The following is a 26904-nucleotide window of genomic DNA, read 5'->3' on the forward strand; positions in this document are numbered from 1 at the left end:
GCATTAGATGACTTATTTTGTGTATGGACAAAATGTTGAAAGAACTTCAGTATAGATTTAATTCTAGTATAATTTAAGGAGAATCTTGTGTTAAGATTTATTTGGTTATACATTAGAATATATTTTTATTTTTAAAAAGGGAAAATTAGAATAATGATTAAATCTACAATTATTTTCAGCAATTGTGCCTGATGTCATACCTCATGGCGATATAGGAAAATAAAAACAATAGTTCCTAACTACAAGAGTTTACAGTCTAAGTGGGAAGACAAGACATATTCCAGAATTGATATACCCCAGAGATATAGACATATGACAATGCTAATAAAATCACAGAACAAGTTATAATTTCTTTTTCTGAACTGCTACAGCATGATTTTCTTCATGGTTCATTTGATAATTAATCATTAAGTGCCTTGTTAAATAGATAAGTCTTTTCCACTTGTCACCCTTTGTTTTGAACTATTACTACATCAAATATTATAATTGAACTTTTCATATATGAATAAAAATTCAGTTCAGAGACTATATTTTACGGTAAGCAATATGGTGTGTTGAAAAAATTCTACAGAACTGATTTAGAGAAACTGAGTTCTAATCTTCGCTATTCCATTATTGAAACTTTCTTGTACCTTCAAAAGTTATGTCTTATAATAATTCACAAGATATGGATTGGTGATTTTTCCAGGGAATGTATGTAATCAATATGTATATGATTAAACAATTTGTTCATTTATTGTGTCAAAAATAGAAATTAGTAGTGATGGAGGACAAAAAATAGAGATTAGTGTGTTTGTAAATGCTAGGTTAAATGAATCTCTTTGTTTCTCAAAAGAGGAAACAGTAGCTCCTAAATAACATTAACCCTTAAAATGTAGTAACAGAGATATTCTATCTACTTTATAATTCCAATATTACATAAATTTATACCTGAAAATGGCTATAAACATTTCAAACAAATGGAAATGGTACTGAAAACTATAACAAGGATAATTTCTATTTTATGTTTCACATTGTAGAGTTTATGTAACTTTTGAAGAAAAACACTCAAAGGATACAAAATCTTGCAAGTATCTATTCATTAATGATGATAAAAACAATCACAAGTTTCATTTCTTCGGAAACTATTGGGTACTAAGCACTGTGTAAGTTTTCTTTGTTTCATTTATTATTTATACTAACACTATTAGCCTCATCATATAAGGGACAAAATCGACATCCAGAAAAACTAAACTGTCATATACTCATATAGTTTTGTTTATTTTTAAAGCAGAAGTATAATTTTAAATTAGATGTGAGATATCTGACTGTATCAGATTGCCTCTTGAGATTATCAAATTTGATAACTCATTTAGTATTATTGAACCAAATATTTAAAATTCTAAAGATAAATATAGGTAAGGTAATACTTGGAATGTATCAGAAATAAAACATGAAGTAAAATTTGCAATTCAATTAAGCATGAATAAGATCTGTTAGGGAAAATGCTCTAATCAGATGTTCAGTGCCTGATGTCATGGTATAATTGAAAAATTGATATAGTGTACTCTTTAAGTATATGCATATATCTATTTTTAATTGATAGCAATAACTAAAAATTAGACACACCATACAGAGAAATCCCATATTAATTTTAAAGTTAATGAACTATTTGTTAAACTTGTGTAACTCTTTGCTTAAAAATATACACAACCTAGATCTTTTTATGGTTTTATACTTTTAATTTTACCCAAAAAATGCAATTAAAATCTTAATAATGTATAAACTGCCATAGCTTATGTCATAACCAGTTTCAAATTACATGTGTCATAATCTGACTTTTGTTGTTGTTCAGTAGCTAAGTTGTGTCTGACTCTTTGTGACCCCAAGGACTGCAGCATGCCAGGCTTCCCTGTCCTTCACTATCTCCTAGAGGTTACTCAGATTCATGTCCATTGAGTCGGTGATGCTATTTAACCATCTCATTCTCTGCCACCTGCTTCTCCTTTCTGTCTTTGATAACATATATTTCTGCCACACCAATCTTGCATTCTGCTATGAGAGGTAAGGAATTATCACTGTATACTTATATGATATGCTCAGTTCTCAAAGCACTGGGAAATCAGATGGCTACTAGAGTGGTCATAGCAGTGTAAGAATCTTTGTATGTACCTATAGGAGTGAATTTAGGGAAGAGTACAATCTATCCTCTATAAAACACACCTTTTTGGTTTGCTTTGTTTAAAATCAATTTAGAGTAGAACAATTTAAATATCCCAAAATATCAGCAGATTTGAAAAGAAATCAAATAGAACTTTCATATATAAAATATGATATTTGAAAATAAAGGGGAAGTATTAAACAACAAATTAGAACTAAAGAAATAATCAGAGTTGTAACAATAAACTTCATAATTGAAGAAATTACATAGTTGGAATACAAAAAGCAAACAAGACAGAAAAAGATAGGAAAAATGTTAAAGCCACAGAAGATGGAATGAAAAGATGTATGATAATTTTAAACAGAGATTAGGAGAGTGTAAAGAAAGTCTGAAGAGTCTGTATTTGAAGAGACAATGAGTGAAAAATGCTCAAATGGTGAGAGCAATGGAAAAATAAAAACACCCAAGCATGTTACAGTAAAACCGTGGATGAAAAGGCAAAGGAAGAGGAGGTGAGGCAGGTCAAATCTAAAAATGAATACAAGCCATCCTGGTAACCGACTCCTCTACATCTATAATGAAAGCCATAAAACTATTTTAAAATATCTTCAAAGTACTGAAAGGAAATAATCACCAAAATGTAATTGTGTTTGAATAAACTGTCTTTCTGGAATGGATGTAAAATAAACCTATGCAAATATTATCTGTATATGATAATAATAATGCAAAAATTGCAGGTGTTTAAAAAAATGCCAGAGAGGATGTGGAACGAAAAGAACCCTCCTACACTGTTGAAAAGCTAAAAACAGAACAACCATATGACCCAGCAATCCCACTCCTGGCAATATATCTGGAGAAAACCATAATTCAAGATCCATTCATTCCAATGTTCAGTACAGCACTATTTACAATAGCCAGGACATGGAAGCAACCTAAATGTCTATTAACAGAGGAGTGGATAAAGTGGTATACACATACACTGAAATACTACTCAGCCATAACAAGGAACCAAATACTGCCATTTGCAGAGACATGGATAGACCTAGAAACTGTCATACAGAGTAAAGTAAGTCAGAAAAAGAACAACAAATATCATGATATCGCTTATATGTGGAATCTAGAAAAATGGTTTAGATGAACTTATTTGCAAATAGAAACACAGATGTAGAGAACAAACATATGGATACCAAGAGGGAAGAAATGATGGGATGAATTAGAAGTCTAGGACTGACGTATACACACTAGTCTGTATAAAACCGATAACTAATGAGGACCTACTGTATAACACAGTATATACACTCTACTCAGTGTGACCTAAATGGGAAGGAAATCTAAACGAAATGGGGATATATGTATACATAACTGATTCATTTCCTGTGCAGCACAAACTAACATAACATCGTAAAGCAACTATACTCCAATAAATTTTTTAATAAATTAAAAAATATTAATGGATATGCAAATCAAAAATGAAAACAAGTAAATCAGGAAAAAATGAAAATAACAAGTAAATCAGAAGATGATCTTAATATGGAGATACACGGTAGAACTACGTTTGTGGCAGATTTAGGCTATAGACAAGAAGACAGCTTTCTTTGTCAATGGTGAAAGCCAATGAATCTCAAAGAAAATTTCAACTTTTGATTATATTCTGTCTAATCCTATTCTATTTGTGCTAATAATGTAAAAGACTGTACCTTCCAGACAAAAAGAAAAAAGAAGATGATCATATCAGAGTATTCTAAGATCCCGGTCCTAAATTTACCATTCAACTTTACACTTTAAATATATGTGGTAGATATCAATAATAACCATAAAACTAGTAATTCCAAACCAGAGAAGTGAGAAGATGGCATATAAAACACATGCACACACAAACACACCCCAAATGCATCAATCCAACATGAAACAAGAAGGAAACAAAAATGGTTCATTGAAAAAGTAGGACAAAGACAAAAAATACACAGTAAGATAAGTAGCAATAATCAAAATAAATATAAATGTAATAATTCATCAGTTACACAAAAGAGAATATCTGATTGACTATTTTTATGACTCCAGCTACACTAAAATCTGAAACACTGACACCACCAAATGCTGACAAGGATGTGATTAAGTAACAGGCATTCTCACTCGTTCCTAATGGGAATACAAAATGACGGTCACCTTACAAGACACTTTGGCACTTTTTTATGAAATTCAACAAACTCTTAAAATATGATCCAGCACTCACACTTTTTGGTATACACCCAATGATTTGAAAACTTCAGCTCACACAAAAACCTACACACAAATGCATAGAGCAACTTTAATCTTAATTATCAAGCCTTAGAAGCAATTAAAAAGTCCTTTGATAGGTGAATGGATAAACAACTGTGCTTATCTAAACATAAAATGGAATATTAGTTAGCAATAGAGATGAGCTGCTGCTGCTGCTGCTGCTGCTAAGTCGCTTCAGTTGTGTCTGACCCTGTGCAACCCCATAGATGGCAGCCCACCAGGCTCCCCTGTCCCTGGGATTCTCCAGGCAAGAACACTGGAGTGGGTTGCCATTTCCTTCTCCAAGAGATGAGCTCTCAAGCCACAAAAAGACATGGAGGAATCTTAAATGAATAGTTCTAAATGAAAGAAGCCAATCTGGAAAGGTAACACACCACATGTTTCCAACTATGTGGCATTCTGGAAAACACAAAACTATGGAGACAGTAAAAAAGACTAATGATTGACAATGGTTCAGGAGAGGGGAAGGAGGGATAAAAAGGTAGAACACAGGGGATATTTTAGGTCAGTGACACTGTTCCACATGATATGAGAGTGGTAGATACATGTCATTATACATTTATCAAAATCCAAAGAATGAACAACATAAAGTGAACCCTAAAGTAAACTATAAACTTTAGTTGATAAAACATATGTATCAATATTGGCTCTTCAGCAGTAACAAAGTGAAGAAGAAATAAGTAAATATATGAAACTTCTCTGTACTTTCCACTGAAGTTTTTTATAAAACTACAACTGCTAAGAAAAAGTCTATTAAATTTTTTAAAAGAGAAAAAATAAGCAATTTTATATGAAAAAATACAGCTAAATATAGACAAATGTAAAGCATACAGATTTTGAAATTCTAGGTGAAAACACATGACAAAAGAAATGCAAAGCAAATATGAACCAAAGGAAATCTGGAATAGCCAAGTACATTTCAGATAAAACAAAACTGGATTATTATTAGAGTTAGGATGGCAACTTCATTATAATAAAACATTCAGTTCACTAGGAATATATAAAATATATAATCCTAAACTATATGCACATTGCACATAATTTAAAAGCCCCCAAATGTATAAAATACAAGGTGAGAAAAATAAAAGGAGAAAATTGCAAATCAATAGCATTGAGAGACACAGATACACCTCTTTCAAGTACAATAGTTAGAGAATTTATCATAATAAAATTAGCAAACTTAATTAAATGACTTTCATTAGACTTTGCCGTCAAGTCTATGGCCATACCACGCTGAAAGTACCCCATCTCATCTGATCTCGGAGGCTAAGCAGGGTCAGGCCTGGTTAGTACTTGGATGGGAGATGCTGCAGTCAACAATACTCTAGTCTCCTCAAGCACAGGCAGAATATTAACAAATATTGACCATATTTTAGGACAAAAAATAAGTTTCAAGAAATTTCAAAACACAGATCACCTTCACTAATCACAATGCAATTAAATTACATTTGTAAAAAAAATGAAAGCATATATTTTAAAAACACATGGTTGAATAACTCTTGGGTCAGAAAATAAATAAATCATAATGGAAATTTTAAAATAGTTAGAACTGACAAAAATTAAAATAATGTTACGTATAACAGCTTGTAGAACATAAATAAACTCAATGTCCAGCAGGACATTTATAACCTTAAATGCTATATTACAAAAAACTGGGAAAAGGGATAATAACCATGTAAATTTATACTTATTAGTACCAGAAAAAAATTTTGTAACTTAAGCAATTATAGATAAGAAATTAATGTTGAAATAGATAAAAAGACTCAATATACAGATGACTTAATATAGAAAATTCAGTGGAAAACCAAGCAAATTAGCAGAATCATTTTAGCTAAAACAATATATTAGTTTTAAATGTCACTTAAATCTGCTTTGAAACTGCCATGTCACTATAAAAATCAAATTGCTGTTATATACTAAAATACAGTTATCTAGAAATATGACTTTGTGCTTATGTGTGAAATTTGACTGTATCTGAAAATAGGGTATTTTTAGACACTTTAGAATTCCCAACTAGATTCAGAAGGGTCAGATGGTGAATCTTTACAGTGAATACTCTAAAACTACTTCTATATCATTACTGATATATTTATTATTTTTAAATATATCAAATTATACAGGAGGTCTACTTCTATCCTAAATACTCAGTCTCCAGTTGCCAAATAAAATGCCATGTTCCTAAGATCATTGCTTCTCCTGGCACAGCTACAGTAGGCATTATTTATGTAGATTATTTTAATATATTATTTATATAAACTACAATTAAAATAGGACCCCTGGGGCAGGGTAATATTGAGACCTTATTAGTAGACAGCTATGCAAAAGCACTGCAAATACATTACTATTTCAAAATTATAATTAAATTTGAAGCATAAGATAAGACAAAATTATAGTTCCACCAAAGTCTAGATATTTTATACCCTACTCTGAATTTTTCTTATATGTAACATATTATTCTTAAATGACTTTTGCTTTAAATTAACACTTCAAAATCTCTTAGACTCAACTATTTCAAGTGATCCAAAAATAGCACTATTTCAGTACTACAACTCTAAGGCTATTGATATTCTAAATTACAAACTAATTAATATTTTTCTTGCACAGTCTCAAAGCATGAAACTTGTATGAATAGATTTAATCATAAAACTTCAAGTACTGGTACTTAAAAATGTATCCTCATGTAATGTCTAAGAGCTCATCTAAGTAGAGAATGATAAATGCAATTTGTTAAATATTGTACTGAAAATACAAAGATACAGTTCCAAAAGATAAAGTCCAGTTGTCAACACACAATATTTTCAATATGAAATCATTTTTCAATATGAAATCATTTCTCAATATTCAATTAAATGCATCTTTTAAAATAATTTAGTAGATACCTTTTAAAACCAAAAATTCAGTTACAGTACTTATTTTCCATGTAGCTCTAGAAAAAAAATTTTCAAAACAGAATTAAAGAATTTACGAAAAGTGCCAAAGAAGTTTTGAATAAAATATACTTCCCAAAACACACTTAAAGAGCAAGACTTTAATTCCAATTAACTAAAAAGAAAAATGTCAGTACAGGATATATAAAGTACTAAATGAAATAATACAGCAGCACCATAATTCTCTTTCAAGAGTGATTGAACACATTTTCTATCAAAATGACCACTGATCTTCAGTGGAAATGACAAATTGCTTTATTTTATTCTGTCAGAGGGTTTTCTTTAAAATAGTGCTGTTTGGGAGCTTCTATCTCAATCATGGCTTGAGCAAGGACAAAGAGATATTTTTATGTGTTCTAGACCAGATTGGTACATGAAAGTGGACCAGGAGACCAAAAAAAAAAAAAAAAAAATTACTATTTACCCTTCCCTGGTGGCTCAGAGGTTAAAGCATCTGACTGCATTGCAGGAGACCTGGGTTCGATCCCTGGGTCAGGAAGATCCCCTGGAGAAGGAAATGGTAACCCACTCCAGTATTCTTGCCTGGAGAATCCCATGGACAGAGGAGCGTGGTGGGCTACAGTCCATGGGGTCGCAAAGAATCAGACACGACTGAGTGACTTCACTTACTCACTTACTAAAGTAGCCTCTAAGTACTCTGAGACAGAGAGAGACACACACACAGAAACAGACAGCAAGAGAAGGGGCCACAACTGCTAGAGCAAGGCAGAAACTAATGTTCTAAAGAGGAGGAATAAAGTCTCCAACAGCAAAAGTCAGGCCCCAGGTGAACTAAAAACAACAAATGCAATTACAAAACCATCAGTGAAAATATTAAAAGGAAGAAAGTGTTTAATAACTATGTTTCTAAACTTTGTTGAGTGACAGAATGAGTGAACTGCTCCATGTTCATACAACTATTACCTGTCTAACATTTATTGAGTAACTCCTATTTATGGAGCCACAGTCCCAGTGCCCAGTGAAGTCATTCAGTAGTGTCCAACTCTCTGCGACCCAGTGGACTGTAGCCCACCAGGCTCCTCCATCCATGGGATTCTCTAGGCAAGAATGGAGCCACAGTCTCCTACTGAAAAATGCCAGTGTTTGCCTTCAAAGAACATCCTATGGAATAGCTAGAAGAACTGTTTATATTTAATTTCTTTGATGTGTTAGCTGTACAGACATTTACAAATTAATTATTCTCTCTGAGTTATTGTGCCCTCCTCTGTTAAATGGAGATTAAATACTTGTCCTGTCATCATTCATATCTATTGTCATTAAGGCCACACAGTTCATAATTCATAATTTTTCTCTTTGACTTTTCAACATACAAGACACAACTTTATATTTGGATGTGGAAATTATGTACGTAGGAAAAATTTAAACAGAAATAACCTAAGTGTAATAGAAGCTTCTGAACTTCATCTATAATAAATCACCACTGGGGGCTAGAGGAAAAAGTAATTTAAAAGAATCCCATCGATTTGTATAGATTAAGAAAAAATCTATTTAGAGCTCCGATTCTAATAGAGAATTAGAGATTGTTTTTAATATTATCTAGCATATCTCAGGGATTGGGGGCAGGAGGAGAAGAGGACGACAGAGGATGAGATGGCTGGATGACATCACCGACTCAATGGATGTGAGTCTGAGTGAACTCCAGGAGTTGGTGATAGACAGGGAGGCCTGGTGTGCGTGTGCTGCGATTCATGGGGTCGCAAAGAGCCGAACAGGACTGAACTGAACTGAACTGTGCCTAGACAGTTTGTAGAAGTAATATAGGTATGGCTGAATTCCTGCTTTTCTTCTACAATTTTAGCACCTGAGTTGGTGATAGACAGGGAGGCCTGGCGTACTGCGATTCATGGGGTCACAAAGAGTCGGACGTGACTGAGCAACTGAACTGAACTGACGCAGAAGGAGCCTACATGATCATTTCCCCTAAAATCCTGGGTACTGAACTTCTACACTGGTTGGCAACATTTCATATTTGTCGCAGCTCATCATGGAAGAATCGCTGCTTCCTGTATGGTGACTACACTGGGAGAGAACTCCAGAAGCTTGTGTCTGGTTTCTCTCAGATATCATTCCATGTGTTTTTCCTTAAAAAAATGTAAATGAAAGTGTTAGTCTCTCAGTTGTGACAGGCTCTTTGCAGCCCCATGGACTGTAGACTACCAGGCTCTTCCATCCATGGAATTCTCCAGGCAAAAATAGTAGAGTGGGTAGACATTCCCTTCTCCAGACCCAGGGACCTAACCCAGGTCTTCCACAGCAGGCAAATTCTTTACCATCTGAGCCACCAGTGTTTTCTTAAACTGTAATAAATCACACCCATTCATCTGACTACATGCTGAGTCTTCTGAGTCCTTCTTAGAGAATTGTCAAATCTTGTAGTGATATTGAGATCCTTCTGGCAAAGGAATATTTTAAAAAGAAATACAAAGATGCTTCACTTTTTTATGTACTAGCTCTCCCACCAATAAGGGTACAGACTCCTCTAGACTTGTACACCATGACATTAGGAACCAGCTAGTGAATAGATGAAACTACTTCTCCATAGGCAAATATGAAAAATGAGCAAAAATCCATGATGTATTTACTAAAAACCTAATGAAGAAGTACATCTTAAAGGATTCTGTAGTTTTTTTATATTTATATAAAAATATTTTATATATTATAATATTTTATATAAAAATATATTTATATATATTCTGTAGTATATTTTTTATATCCTCAGAGTTTAAAAAGATACTTCATATTTTAACAGATAAATCTTTCTTATAATGTTAATCAAAGACAAGAATAACATTAATAGAAATGAGATATTAAAAAAAAAAATTCATGAGCTATTGCATGAGATGAAACCTCTGAAAAAAATAGTTAAATGTCCTATATTCACAATGGGAATATTCATAGTAGCCTAAAAACAAATTTGCATTTTTGAAAAGCCAATACACAAGGTTTATTTTGCCAGTAGGTCTATGATTTCAGGAAGGTCATGATTAAGAAAACTGAGTTTCTATTGGGGAGGTTAAAAACGCCAAAACACAATATAATTTATAACATGTTTTGAACATAATTATTAAATCTTATTGTTTTCTTAGGCTGGTCTGCATAGTTTTTGAAATCTTAGTTCCCCAACCAGGGCTTGAAGCTGCACCTCTGGCAGTGAAAGTGTGGAGTCCTAACCACTGGACTGCCAGGGGGTTTCTATTGTTATTAATATCTTAACAAATATAAAAATATATGGCATCAAAGATTGTCCTTATAATGTAACTAGAGATTGTTACAGAATCAAGATACATTTCTATAAAAATGCATTATAAATTTTATAATCCATGAAAATTATTCAATTTATGGATCTTTGCTTTTCAAAAACACATACTCCAAAATAGGGAGTTTCACAAATATCATACCCTTTTTAATGTAAATTATTTCTTGGGAAAAAAATTACACAACTCTATTGTGGTTTCTTATAAATTAAGAAAGATAACATTCAGATTTAAAAGCCAGATTAATATTTTCTAAAATTGCTACTTCTTTATTTTCTTAACCAAGAGAATGCATTCTTTTTTACTTTAGAAGTAAGACAATATTTTTACAATGAAAAAGAGCAAAAATGTTATCTATTTTTCCAATGATATTAAATATTCAAAGAGGAAATGTTAATATTGAACTGAAAGGAGAAAAAACCCACAAATGTGATACATGCTTTCTAACCATGTGAGAAAATTCAGCAGTAGTCTCCTAATATTTTCAGAATATTTTTTTAGTAAAAGGATAAAACATAACAGCAGAGAGAAAACGCTTGTAGGTGGTGAATCCTTCCACTTTATTCTATGGGACATTTAACCTCAGTTGCAAAAGAGATTCCTTTTCCTGACATCTGAACTGAAATCGCTCATAATTCCACATGGAATGCAATCACCTATCACCTTAAATTTGTATTATATAAATAGGAAACCTTATATAACTACAGTTGCCTGATGACAGAGAAGATAAGCTATTCAAAATAAAAGTGTGATATAGGAAAGACAGAAAAAAAAAGAAAAAAGTTATGTGAAGAGCTGTGAAGAAGCCAGCAGTGGCTTGGGCTTAAATAAGACAAGGTAGGGATTACCTCTGGTTCCTTCTATCTCTTGAGCTTCTTCATCAACCATGAAAGTCAATCCCTTCCTCAAGAAATCTCCTTCTAAACCATACCAAATTATAGTATTCAATCACAGTACAGTTCTATTTTTTTTTTAAGAAGGTTGGTATGCTTACTGGTTAAGATAACAAGCTTTGAAGCCATAGATACTTAGCCTTAAATCTTATGTCTAAGTCTCAGCTTCTTAATCTGTAAAAGATATTTACAAGATATTAACTAAATGAGAAAACTATGAATGATATGATACCCTTTTATTTATGGATAGAAAGACTAAATCAGTATGAGTGGCAAAAGAATGGGTGATTTTTCTTGTTTTCCTCTGGGGAAAATATAAATATTTTAAGGATATTTGTAAAATATATAAAATATAATGTGGCAATTACATCAACTGTAAAATATCATTAATTACATTGGTTCAGATTATTTTAAGGCACAATGATTTCCATTGTGTATGTAAAATACAGCATGGAGAACACTATTAGCTAAATTAAGATGAAAAAATTAATCAGTTTTCATTGCATTTGAGGACAGAAAATTGCCTAACATGCATCTGAGGGCCACATCTTCAAATGAAAAACAAAAAATCACTCATTACTAAAAAGAATGTACCTAGAAAGCCCAGATGCTCGTTTCCTGAATTAATCACAAGAAATGGAAAATAGTAATCCCAAGCCACATACACTCAAATTTTTCAGGAATAGATGAAAGTAAAGGAAGAATTTATCTTTTTCTTAATGTGCTACTTAAAGTATTATGGAGCTAAGTGTTCCAGATGAAGATAAATATATCAAATTCAAGATATTATTAGAATTCATTAAACCTAATTCCCACCTAAACATAAGTGGAATGAATTAAGATACAGAACTAAGTTTTTCATTTTATAAACTTAATGGATACATAAGTATTTCCAGTAAGCATCAATATGCAATTATCTTGCTTAATTATTTTTTCTTATCATAAATTTTGGCACCTTGCAATGTGTACTCATTATAGTCCATAATGAATTTAAGAACAAAAATGCAGATTTTCATAGCTTTAGAATCTAAGAAAATACAGTCACTTCTAGTTTTCTTCTACATAAACCATTACACCTTTTAGGAATTTCACTGATCAAATATGTAACCTAGATTTCTTCTGTTTTCTTCTACATCATACTCAACTTAGGTTTTCAATTTTTATAATGCTAGACATATCACATGCTTCCACAGTAGCTCAGTTGGTGAAAAATCTCCCTGCAACACAGGAGACCCCGGTTCGATTCTTGGGTCGGGAAGATCCCCTGGAGAAGGGTTAGGCTCCCCACTCCAGTATTCTCAGGCTTCCCTGGTGGCTCAGCTGGTAAAGAATCTGCCCACAATGCAGGAGAACTGGGTTCGATCCCTGGGTTGGGAAGACTCCCTGGAGAAGGGAAAAGCTATCCACTCCAGTATTCTGGCCTCGAGAACTCCATGGACTGTATAGACCATGTGGTCACAAAGAGTTGGAACTGTGTCACTTTCATTTTAATTTTGAGATATCACATCTTCCATTGTGATCATTTAAATGCATTTTTGTCTCCCCCTGAGCAGCACACACAAGTTTTAAAATCTATAAAGGCAAGGAAATTGCCTTGCTTATTTTTGTACTTCTAAGAGTATACACTCTAAACATAATACTCAGTAAATGCTGAATAAACTAGATTTGGGGAAATTCATGTAAAGTCTATACTTGGAGACACAACATTCTGCTATTTACTAAAAGCATCACCTTCAGCAAAACATAGCTTCTTAGGATGTCAGGATCATCACCTGTAACATATGTATGGTAGCCACCCACTTGGTCCCCGCATGTGCCACAGTAAGTTAAAGTTTGTGAAGAGACTAGGGGATAGAAATCCTGGTGTAATATATCCAGTGCCAACAGCTCCTTACACTATTGATTTTTAGTAAAAACTTGTATATGATTCCACTAGAAAATTTTTCATCTATACATCCATTTAAAACTTTTAAGTCAAATAAATGTTTGTCATCTGGAATGTGAAGTTAATAATTATTAATTATTAATAAAACTGATATTTTATTGTACAAAGAGCAGAGATTTGGAAGTTACAAGATTAGGCTCATATTTTTACTCCATCATTTACTAGCCAAATCCGTTAACCTCCCATATAAGCTATATATAGGACATGCTAAGCATAATAAGATGCCCCTGAGTGCTTTAGGAAAGATTAAATATGTTGTATAACAAAGTGCTCTACCAAACTAAAAGGCATTCCAAAATTTGGCATTATTAACTGTTACATGCTGCAGCAGCAGCAGCAAGTTATCACTAATCATAATAGCCTTCACTAATATAGTGGCCACAGGCTTCCTTGGTAGCTCAGCTGGTAAAGAATCCTCCTGCAATGCAGGACACCCAGGTTTGATTTCCGGGTTGAGAAAATCCGCTGGAGAAGGGATAGGCTACCCACTCCAGTATTCTTGGGCTTCCCTGGTGGTTCAGAAGATAATCTGCCTACAATACGGGAGACCTGGGTATAATCCCTGGGTTGGGGACATGCCCTGGAGAAGGGCATGACAACCTACTCTAGTGTTCTTGCCTGGAGAATCCCCATGGACAGAGGAGCCTGGAGCACTATAGTTCATGGGGTCACAAAGTGCTAGACATGACTGATCAACTAAGCACAATATAGTGGCTACTATGTGCAAGGCACCAGGATGTTTTCTGTATATTTTTGTTAACCTTTAAAGCAACTATAAAAGATGAATAGTATTGTTCTAATTTGAGATAGGAGAAAAATAAGACTCAAGATACTTTAGGAACTTATCCAAGTATACCTAAGGTAGTAGTGGCAGAATTTGAACCAAGGACCATGGATGCTAAATCCTAATGTTTTTCCACCACATCAGACTTTCAAAACAGAGTTCAGGCATTTCTCCCATCGAATGTCAGTATTACAGAAATCAGACATAAAAAGCTAATCTTTTTTTCCTGTTTCAATGAATAGGAAATATTAGTATTTGTCACCTAGGAGCCTGGTGGGCTGCAGTCCACGGGGTCACTAAGAGTTGGACACACCTGAGCGGCTTCACTTTCACTTTTCACTTTCATGCATTGGAGAAGGAAATGGCAACCCACTCCAGTGTTCTTGCCTGGAGAATCCCATGGACAGAGGAGCCTGGTGGGCTGCTGTCTATGGGGTCGCACAGTGCCGGACATGACTGAAGCGACTTAGCAGCAGCAGCAGCAGCTCCAACGTGATAAATTTTATAAAATACATTAAAAATCTAAGTGATAAACTATCATATTGGGATATATACAAACTGCTGAAAACATTGTTTGGTGACCATCAAGTGGTTAACATGTTAGTTGGCAGATGGCAGATTTAGATGCAACCGCATGGCCTCCCAGCATCAGCCACACTCAAGCTCATCACTGATGCTGATATGGAATGTTTTCTGCAGAGGCTGTACCTGATCCTGACACCCCAACAACTACATCTAGTCTCTACTCAAATACTACTTTTATTAAAAATCATGCACTGAATTTAGATAAATCTTTTTTCTATATAAACATTAGCTGAAAAACATATTTGAGGACAGTGTATAAAAACCCATAATGTCTGGTGGGCTTCCTCCATGGCTCAGAGGTAAAAAATCCACTTGCCAGTGCAGGGGACATGGGCTCTGTCCCTGACCCTGGAAGATCCCACGTGCTGGAAGCAACTAAGCCCATGCACCACAGCTACTGAGCCAGTGCTCTAGAGTCTGTGAGCCACAGCTATGAGCCCACTTGCCTAGAGTCCCTGCTGCACAACAAAAGAAGCCACCACAATGAGAAGCCCACACACCACAATGAAGAGTAGCCCCTGCTCACTGCCACTAGAGAAAGCCTAGGCACAGCAACAAAGACCCAGTACAGCCATAAATAAATAAATAAATCTTTTAAAAGAAATCCACATGGTCTGGGAATACCACGGACACATTAACCATTAACCATACATTAGCCATTAACTGTATGTTATCCTGGAAGATGTTTTATAAGGAGCACCTTATATCAGACATCAGTACAAAAAGTTGGTGATTATCGTTAAATAATGCACCGAAAGAAAACTGAAAGAACTTGTTTCTGTTCAAAGTCAAGGACAGGTGGAAAATGTTTACACTGACATTTTGGCAAAAATGAAGAAAGTATGTAATTGTAAAACACACATATGCTGTAGAGTCCTTTATTATCCAAGTCATGGTTCTTATAAGCAATCCAAAGTTAACAGATCAAATATAGAGAACTAAACAATATTCATTTTATCATATACATTTCATGATTTTTAAACTGCTGTAAAGTATGTATTGGATTCTTTGCTCACTTGAGGGAAAAAGTGAATGTCTGCCCCAGAAACAGGAACAACCCAGTAAAATTTCCTTTTTAAACAAAATATTCAGTTGGACACATGGTATCTAAGCATACTGTAAATACTTCCTAAACCTCACAATTAAAGACTTACTTGAATCTCTGCCTTTATCCTGAATAACAGAGATCAATGGTTCAAAAGATAAAGACTTTCAATGCTTCATTGTCTTCTTTACATAAACTAAATTTTGTTTAAATTATCCTTTCTTTTCCTATATGCAGAAAAAAAGAAAAATTGTCTTCTTAACAAACAGAAAAGGTATTTTAGCCAGTAGAGAACAAGTCAGAGGCTATCATTTAATCCTCTGTGTTGCAGGATGAGTTAATCCTCTGTATTTCAGGATGAGACCATTAGAAAACTTTTTTTTTCTTTTTGAAATGTAGACAAACTAAACCTGGGGGCAGAATCAGAACTTTAAAATGATTACAAAAGGGGAAAACAGAGTCATGTCTAGGGTTTGGGGACAGGAGGAACCAAAGTGTGTGACAATTCTGAGGCAGATGGGAAGCTGTAATTAAGAAAGGCATTCCCCCCAGGTAGTGAAGCCACTTACTCGGTCAGCCTCATTTCAGTGTAGTAACTGGCAACGTTATCTAATTCAAACCTAAAATAGTAAAGTTAAAAGCATCCTTTCAAAATTGCAAACTAACAAATATGATAATTATTAATTCAGTTAGACCAAACATAAGATTCTTTAATCTGTTAGAGGAAGTGTCAAAATTAGAAAAATCTGTGTCATTTAATTTGCCGTATTTCATAAATGAAGCCATGCTGAAGATGCTCCTTGCCTCTGACCTTAAGCACTATTTTTACTTTGCTGCATAATAGCAGCAATCTTCCAAACTTCCTTCTGTTCATACCAGCCAATACTAGCCAATATACTTTATAATTCCATTTTTTAGTAGAGTGAGCAAGGCTTTAGCTCTTGGTTGCTTAATGAACGTTTGCACAGTGATCATAGAAAAAATAAACTACAGGTTGCAATTTCTCTTGAATATTCAGAAACATAGTATCTATCGCCCACCCTTATGAGAATTAATTATTTAATGTGGCCAAATTATCTGTGCTATGAAATTTTAAAAAACATCTATTTTAAAATATTCATTAAAATTATCTACAGAACTAGTAATGCTGCTTACATAATTTCCATTCTAGAATTCAGTATAGCTGAAATTCATCAAAGTGTCAGTACAGTCAGCCCCTGTATCTGTGGGATGGCCATGGACAGGGAAAGTGAGGTATTATGCCATTTTATATAAAGGACTTGAGCATCTGTGGATTTTGGTATTCCTGAGGGTTCCTAGATCCCAAGGAAACCAAGGGACGACTAGAATACCTTGATGCCACCCATTTCATTCCTCTTCAGCATTATACCTTCCTTAATTCTTACTTCCTAAAGATTTTTATAGATAGTGCAAAGGGAGCCCAGGTGTTTAAAACCACTGAAATTAGTAAATAAATTACATGAAATGACTGTTTACCTAGAAAACTGCCTGAAAGCTAGGCCAGTATTAATTACAGGTAATCAGGATGGTTTTTCCTGTTATGATTTATTCATAAAATCCAGTTACACATCTTTAACTTTTTTCATATATAACTTTTGTCACTAGGAAATTATTAATAGATTTTTATAAAATATTTCAGAAACTAGTTCCAATTGGTATATGAATAATATTTAGAGATGATATGTAAATACAAATGTACAATCAATTTAAAATGTACATTAGTGACTTAAATAAATCATACTTATGAGAATCTAATGATGAGTGTTTAAGGTATAAGATATGAGAGACGGTGTTAGGAAATAGAAGAAGTGGGGTGATAATATGACAGGAAAAAGCACCTTTTAGGAAGTCCTTAAAAACAATACAGTGCAGAAAAGAGCCCAATTCTGTCCCATTAGTACTATTCACAGATAGTTATATGAAGGCAGGGAAGAACCAAAGAACCCTTAGATTCGCTTATTCTCCACAGCAAAGAGTCTTAAGTATTTTTAAAGACACATGCTTTCTTCATTATTAAAATAATATGCAATTATTTTAGGAAATTTGGAAATTACAGAATAGCATCAATGAGAAAATATAAATTGTCTATAATCCCAGACGCTAGAAGCAAATAGGGCTTGCAGTTTGGCATACTTTCTTTCAGTCTTTCAGTCTTTCTTCTATGTAAATGTACATGAATTTTAACTTACTTTGCACCACACGGTGAGTACAATTTGGCATTCAGCTTTTTCACTTAACACACCAGATATTTCTTATTTTGAATGCCCTTTAAAAATACCATGTTTAACAGGTACATAATAACTCCATCATATGGTTGTATCCTAATTTTTTTAAAGTCCTGCCATTGGAGGAATTTTGGTTGTTTCTAACTTTAAGTTTGCATATTTAATGATGGATCATAATTTTGAATATTTACTTGTAGTTTTATCTACACCTCTGTTTTCCTTCTGCGGGAGAGATTTCTAAAATCAGTTGTGTAGGTCAGAGGATTTTTTAGGCTTTTAAAGATATTGATATATATCACCAAATTGATATGTATTAAAGGCTATTGATATATATAACCAAACTTTTAAAGGCTATTGATATATATTACATTACCAAATTATTTGCTCAAAAGGTTATACATATTTTTATTAAATTTTACAGTTTATGAAGGTGATTCTTTTTCCACTTCTGGCTTTATGTTTCAAGAATATGGTAACATTAGCAAAGTACAAACTGATGAAGCATTTAAAGTGCTCTGTAATTTACTAGTCCAACATTCAGTTTAAATGTTATAAACTGAAAGCCTACAAGAGGACATTTCAAATGCATTTACACTTCTGTTAAGCTGTCCTTACTTAACATAGCTGCGATTTTTCTTCACAAAATGCTACCATAATGCCACTTGACACAGAACTGTAGCTACAGAGGGAAAAAATTGGACAATGATGTCTTAGAATGCAAGATTTTGATTCATATAGACCTAATGAGATAAGTAACCTTGGAAAACTACTTAGTCCCATTTGATTCTGTTTTGTCAACACTAAAATGGGAAAAATATCTACTTTTCTGGGTTGTTATAAAATATATTCTCTCTATATATATATATGTAGATATATATATAGATATATATATAGATAGATATATATATAAATATATATGATAAGGAAATAGCAACCCACTCCAGCATTCTTGCCTGGTATAGCCCATGGACAGAGGACCCTTGCAGAGTCCATGGGATCATAAGAGTCAGACATGACTTAATGACTAAACCATCACACACACACACACACACACAAAATCATCAGTTACTGACAGTGAAAAGTCTTGCTCATCACCATTCTGTAGTGAAGCTTACCAAACCTCATCTAAACATATACTTATCAGCTTTTACTGTTTATTCTTAAAATAGATGTATAGGGATTTTAAATATGTAAAGAATGCTTCCAACATAAAAACAGACAGCAAAAAAAAAAAAAAAAAAGCCAGGAGGAAACAGACTGTGCAGAGTGAGAAATATTTCAACAAAATAAAATTACTATAGTGCAGCATAAAACAGGAACAGAATACCATAAAATAGGAACAGTGACAGAATACAGTCCCTAAAAACTAAGAAAATAATAAAAAAGACAAAATCAAAGAAACCACCAGAGACGAAAAGAAATGGAAAGTAACAGAAGAAAATAAGTCAAAGAACTAATCCAGAATAGCCAGCATTGTTTTTCAATAGATATCATTGAAATAAAGAAGAAAGAAAATCACAGTTGTATTACAATAAGAAAAAAAAGTGCCAAACTGAAAATTCAGATTAAAAAGACATATGCATGCATGCACATAGTTGCTTCAGTCATGTCCAACTCTTTGGGACCCTATGGACTACAGCTCACTCAGGCTCCTCTATCCATGGGATTCTCCACACAAGAATCCTGGAGTGGGTTGCCATTTCCACCTCCAGGGATCTTCCTGACACAGGGGTTGAACCCACGTCTTTTTTTTTTTTACCACTAGAGCCACCTGGGAAGCCCTTGAAAAGGCATACAGATGTCCAATAAAGAGATCAAAAACTTCTTAAGAAAAAAAGTACCTACCACTAGAGCAGTAGGCCTCTGACTTCAGAAAGACTACTAGAAAGTAGAGGTTTCAGTACACTGAGAGGAAGCCGCTTATGATCATCCAAACCATCAGTCAAGCAGAAGGATAGAGTAAGACACGTCTAGCTTATGAGGAGACAAAAGACTTTCCCAGGCACCATTTCTTAGAAAATCACTGGAGGCAGAAATTAGATGCAGGTACCACATCCTAATTGACCACTGCCTTCCTCGGTGATCAGTGCAAAGAAACAGAGGAAAATAATAGAATGGAAAAGACTAGAGATCTCTTCAAGAAAGTCAGAGATACCAAGGGAACACTTCATGCAAAGATGGGTACAATAAAGTACAGAAACAGTATGGACCTAACAGAAGCAGAAGTTGCTAAGAAGTGGTGGCAAGAATACACAGAAGAACTATACAAAAAAGATCTCCACGACCCAGATGATCACAATAGTGTGTGATCACTCACCTAGAGCCAGACATCCTGGAATGCAAAGTCAAGTGGGCCTTAGAAAACATCACTACAAACAAAGCTAGTGGAGGTGATGGAATTCCAGGTGAGCTATTTCAAATCCTAAAAGATGATGCTGTTAAAGTGCTGCACTCAATAAGCCAGCAAATTTGGAAAACTCAGTAGTGGCCACAGGACTAGAAAAAGTCAGTTTTCATTCCAATCCCAAAGAAAGGCAATGCCAAAGAATGTTCAAACTACAGCACAATTGCACTCATCTCATACTCTAGCAAAGTAATGCTCAAAATTCTCCAAGCCAGGCATCAACAGTACATGAACCATGAACTTCTAGATGTTCAAGTTGGTTTTAGAAAAGCAGAGGAACTAGAGGTCAAATTGCCCACATGCACTATATCATCGAAAAAGCAAGAGAGTTACAGAAAAACATCTACTTCTGCTTTGTTGACTATGCCAAAGCCTTTGCCTGTGTGGATCACAACAAACTGTGGAAAATTCTGAAAGAGATGGGAAGATCAGACCACTGGATCTGCCTCCTGAGAAATTTGCACACAGGTCAAGAAGCAACAGTTAGAACTGGACATGGAATCATGGACTGGTTCCAAATTGGGAAAGAAGTACATCAAGGCTGTATATTGTCACCCTGTTTATTAAACTTATATGCAGAGTACATCATGCGAAATGCCAGGCTGGATGAAGCATAAGGTGGAATCAAGTTTGCTGGGAGCAATATCAGTAACCTCAGATACTCAGATGACACCACCCTTATGGCAGAATGTGAAGAACTAAAGAGCCTCTTGATGAAAGTCAAAGAGGGTGAAAAATTGGATTTAAAACTCAACATTTAAAAAACTAAGATCACTGCATCCAGTCCCAACACTTAATGGCAAATAGATGGGGAAACAATGGAAACAGTGACAGTCTTTATTTTCTTGGGCTCAAAAATCACTGCAGTTGGTGACTACAGCCATGAAATTAAAAGATGCTTACTCCTTGGAATAAAAGCCCAGACCAACCTGACAGCATATTCAAAAGCAGAGACATTACTTTGCCAACAAAGGTCCATCTAGTCAAATCTATGGTTTTTCCAGTAGTCATGTGTGGATGTGAGAATTAGACTATAAAAAAAGCTGAGCACCAAAGAATTGATGCTTTTAAACTGTGGTGTTGGAGAAGACTCTTGAGAGTCCCTTGGACTGCAAGGAGATCCAACCAGTCAGTCCTAAAGAAATCAGTCCTGGGTTTTCATTGGAATGACTGATGCTGAAGCTCTAATACTTTGGCCACCTGATGCAAAGAAATGACTCACTGGAAAAGCCCCTAATGCTGGGAAAGATTGAAGGTGGGAAGAGAAGGGGATGGCAGAGGTGAGATGGTTGGATGGTATCACTGACTCAATGGACATGAGTTTGAGCAAGCTCTGGGAATTGATGATGGACAGGGAAGCCTGGCGTGCTGTAGTCCTTGAAGTCGCAGAGTCGGCCACAACCTAGCAGCTGAACTGACTGACCACATCCTAATACAAAAAAGCAGGAAATATCCCAGAATAACAGTTGTACCAGGCATAGAAACAATGGCCACAATTGATCAACAGGAATATCTCCAGGCCAAAATCAGAAAAACTTCAATGTGGCCAATAGAGCATTTTATGAGTTTCATCTGAATCTTTCCCCTTCTTTATTGTTAACTTTTCTCTCTCTTGCATCAAGTTTAAGAGGAGTTTATTTCATTACCATTTCAGAAGAACACTCCCTACTTTCTTTTAGATTCTTTGGTTTTTCTTGCATCTTAAGGTGAGGACTAAATGCTTTAATCTAGCTTCTATTTGTCTTTAAAAATGAAGCCATTCAAGACCAAACTTTCCTGAGAAGAATAAAAAAATTATTGTAAAATATTATTAATAGCCATTTAATAGATTTTCTATAGAACATTTGGGAATGAACAGCAACAGATGTCTACAAATTAAGCAAACAAAAAAGCAAAGAGGTTAATGTTTAGAAACATATGTGAAAGAAAAATATCATATGTCTTGGTTTAGATGTAAATGATATTCATTTATTATTACTCATGTAAAGACAATTTAACAATTGTAATATAACTTTGTAATTTTTTTAAAAGGGGTGATATTTTGTATGGCTGGGTATGAAATCTTAGAAAAATTAATTCTCAATCAACAAAACAAGAAGTCAACAGATAGTACCAACTGTTTATAATAAAGAAATAACTACTTAAACCTCAGAAAAAGAAAGAAAAAAAAAAGAACAGCTGAAAATCATTGTCCCCGGAGCAGCCTGGAAAAAATATTAAATGCTATTTTTAATAAAAATGCTACTTTTACATTTTAAGCTCATATGCTGTTTAAACTATATTAAGATAATACTTTTATAAATGGTGATTAATTTATTTAGTTAACCTAATAGAATGCAACTAAATTTTTGTTTCTTTAGAAGAGAAAGTAGAAGAGGACAGAGAAAAATGGTGAGAGATGTCGAAGAAGGAAAGAACAGTATCAGGAAATGAGTAACTATGTAGAGTGGCTATAAAATATTGTAGAAAGAAGCCTTATTAAAATGTTTTTCATTAAATGTAGAGGTAATCAAAGTAATTTAACCTGATTGTTAATTACTGTCTCTGGAACATGTTAATTGTACTATATTTGTAAATAAATATCAGTAAACTATGGCTTAATTACTTCCACTGTATTTCTTCATTCACTCCCCCATCAATACCCTAATTCAGCCTACTTCTCTTGTGCATAGATGTCCACAACTCCCTCCAAGCCAGACATCCTGCCTCTAGTCCCCGCTCAGGCTCATTCCACAGAAGATTCTATCTTCATAACAGGACTTCCAGCCCAAGAATCTACAGCACTCCACTGTAAGCACACTGCCTGGCTTTGAAGGCCCTTCCTTGACTTCTCCTCACATACAGTAAATTCCCAGGACATATACTCTGTGCCAGTTGCTAATACCTCCTTCCTGCACTGCCATTCTCCCTCATGTTAACTGCAAAACCACTGACTGCCCTTGTGGTTTATACTACTTGGTCACCCCACTCTCCCAAACAAAAATTTCTATTTCTCTACAAATTCGTTACCCAGTTTTCATCTGTTACAATCCAGCCCAAACCATAGTGTGCCTCTAAAACACCTTCTCTCAAAATTCCACAGTGCACAGATCTAACCCTTTTCTAATGACTCTTACACCATCTTCACCTCATAATTAACATCTATTTAAGTATGTTTCTATTTTATATTTCTGTATTATATTTTTGCTGCCTATTCTGTTTTCCTATAATTACAAACTTCCATAGCAGGAAACACACTGAGCTCCTCTATATTCTAGAATAATTAAAATCATAAACGAAGCCCAGTAACATTTTCGGATTGTTTAAAAATGTGTATTTTATAGCACTCAGTGCATTTTTGTATACATCCTTCACACTCTAGATATCTTGAATGGTTGATTAACCTACTTTAAGTATAGTTAATAAACATATTGTAATTTTACAGCTGTGAGATTCCTTGACTAAGCCTTTATGTTATTTAACCATCGCCTTTCATCCTTCTGAGCTGAATCTGTGCTTTAGTTCTTTTGTCACATATTTCAATTTTCTAATTTAGAAAAAATAAGTCAGAATTTTAAAATGTTATAAAATATTGATTCAGGTACAGGGTGATCAAAAATAATCTGTTACCAGAATTTATCACTAAATTCTCTTCATAATAGATATCTTACTTCATTCCCAATTAAAATTAAATGGCTTTAAAATTAAATGGAAAGTGGAGTGTGGCATAATAGACCTCTGAAAAATTTACTTTGAAATTCATGTTATCTGAATGTTAATATTTTAGAGCAAAACATCCAGTAAGTTTAGGATTAAAGAAAAGAGACATGGTAAGATTAAAAAAAAAAAAAGTGAGAAAAGCTTTGGTTCTCCTATGTGCAAAATCTTACTTCTAGTAGGACTATGTGTCCCACCTAAAACTGTATTATTCCAATTTTAATGGATGTTTTGATTGTCCCCTTCCATCTCCATAAGGCAAAAGGTACATAAATGAGTGCAGCTACAAAGAAAAAAATTCTATCAAATTTTCTATACAAAATTTTCAAAATAACTATCATTAAGAAAACCCACTTGCAAAGTTCCTAGTCTCCAGGCAACAGGTTAGCATAAGCCACACTGTATTGCTGAGGAAAGGCAATGTCCTAATGTAAAAAGAACTGTTTTTGTCTCAGTTCCTGGATATTTGCAGAGTTATATTAAAGAAAAAGAGAAACCAATCTGGGCATGTTAGCATGAATAGACAGCCAATAAACAGCAACAGAATGGAGGAGATTTATACCCCTTTTCTCAGACAATTAAAAACAATTAACATTTCTCTCAACAACAAGCCAGCTTCAAATGTTGTGTATAAATTTCACAAGCGGTATTCCTGCCAGTAGTATACCTGACTACCAAGTCTTCATAGAAAACTGTTTTTTGTCTCACTTGCTCCGCAAGTTATTTTAACAATTGCTTTTGGTAACTTAAGGAGAGAATTTGGCACAGAGAATTTGTTAAAATGTACATGAAAGCTGCCTGCCAAGGTAACGGTACAGAACAGGTGCTGTCCAAGTCAGAAGGTGGACGAAAAAGAAGGAAACCAACAGACGGAATAAGCACAAGAAATGACCCTGAAACAAGGCAGCCAGCACCTCACACTGTTCCCACCACCTGGCCCGGCCAGGGCCAACCCTCCACCAATTGTCCAGCTCACAGTTGTTTACACATCCCACTGGCTGGCCTGGCCACATCGTCTGCCTCTCTTTTTTAAAACATTTCTTTCTCTTACTAGAGGAAAGACTATTTTATGAACTGTTGATTCACTTTCCTACTCTAAATATGTAAAGGAGTTAGTGGTGCTTCTGATATGTTTGAGCTCTTGTCACAGTAAAGAAAACAATCATTTTTGTCTTATCTATTAGAAATTTGCTGTTAAAAGGTTCTCTTGAAGGATTTAGGATTGGGTAATTTCTTACTTTAAAGGAAGTAATCAAGTTTTCATTTTACAATTAGAAATCATACTTGCTGTTAAAGACAGCGGGTCGTATTTTTGCTAAAACCCTTTAGCAGGATTATAAGGACAATTAGAATCTCTCTGTGGTTCAGCTTTGATCTCTTCATTAGTATCATTTCACCTGGACCAGCTTTAGCCTAGAGGTGGGGCTGCTAAACTGAGATCAGATACTAAGAGTCAGTTTAGACCAAGTGACCTTAATATGGGAAGCAAGTTCTACAGTGACTGTTCCAAAGTGAAGTCCTTAGCACTCAGTGTGACTGTGTGTTATGGAACCCTAACTAGTCAATTAGTATGGAGGAAACAATTTTTTTTCCTCTCCCCATCTTAGGTTAATTAGCTTGGTCCTGTAAATTCGGCTGATGAAAGACAGATGAATGAGAGAAAAACAAATTCATTTTCACGTGCAAGGGCATACACAAGGGAGCACTCAGTAATGAATACCTCAAAGGAATGGTTGGAATTTGGGTCTTAAGGGCTTCCCTTGTGGCTCAGCTGGTAAAGAATCTGCCTGCAATGTGGGAGACCTGGGTTCAGTCCCTGGGTTGGGAAGATCCCTGGAGAAGGGAAAGACTATCCAGTCCAGTATTCTGGCCTGGAGAATTCCATGGACTATACAGTCCATGGGGTCACAGAGTCAGACACAACTGAGCAACTTTCACTTCACTTCACTTCACTTTATACCTAATTCACTAGGGGAAGGGAATGGGGAGGAAAGGCAATTACAGAAAAACAAATGACACACTGAGATGATAAAAAAAAAAAAGATCTTAGACAAATCTATGGGGGATATGCCAGCTTTGTAACAAAATTTGGGTGTGGTGAGATGATTACAGTTGCTCTGCAGAAGATTTAGTGACTTTTGAGATCTTTGAAGAGACTCTGCTTTTAGGCAAATAAGGAATCTCAGAACATAAATTGCAGTCAACTAAAAATCATTGTGATGCCCAGTTCCAAAGTACTGACATATACACACTACTGTGTGAAAATAGAAAACTAATAAGAACCTGCTGTATAGCACAGGGAACTCAATACTCTATACTGGCCTATATGAGAAAAGAATCTTAAAAAAAAAGACAGTGGATATATGATTCACTTTGGAGTACATCTGAAACTACTATAACAGAATTGTAAATCAAATATACTCCAATGAAAATTATAAAAAATAAAAAAATAAAGACTAAGGACAAAAAAGTCATTTTTTATGTCAAACAAGACTACTTTGGGGGTGGTATTTCCTGATCCTTCTCAATATTCTCCACTTCTACTGCTCTCTTTTATACCTCTTTTCTAGTTTCATTAGACTTTCTTTAATTTGGCTATTCTTAACCTGTATTCTGAGTAACAGCAAGCCAGAAAAATGTCCATTTTTCCAAAACATTAGGCAGCATTTCTTTGAGAACTACAT

The 26904-nt window shown here is 34.5% G+C and overlaps 1 protein-coding gene across 2 annotated transcripts in view; it reads right to left on the bottom strand.

Moving 5' to 3' along the window:
• The window catches only part of NAALADL2 (N-acetylated alpha-linked acidic dipeptidase like 2), a 1658881-nt gene that overhangs the window by 1533842 nt on the left and 98135 nt on the right, over positions 1–26904 (bottom strand). The window contains exon 3 of one of the 2 annotated variants that reach the window (XM_060393545.1): positions 16444–16494. The exons of the other annotated variant lie outside the window; for it this stretch is intronic. The gene's annotated coding sequence lies outside the window, so the exon portion shown is untranslated. The remainder of the gene's footprint in view (positions 1–16443; positions 16495–26904) is intronic. 2 annotated transcript variants of the gene reach the window in all.

Source organism: Ovis aries, chromosome 1, assembly GCF_016772045.2.
Source record: "Ovis aries strain OAR_USU_Benz2616 breed Rambouillet chromosome 1, ARS-UI_Ramb_v3.0, whole genome shotgun sequence".
NCBI classification, from domain to species: domain Eukaryota; kingdom Metazoa; phylum Chordata; class Mammalia; order Artiodactyla; family Bovidae; genus Ovis; species Ovis aries.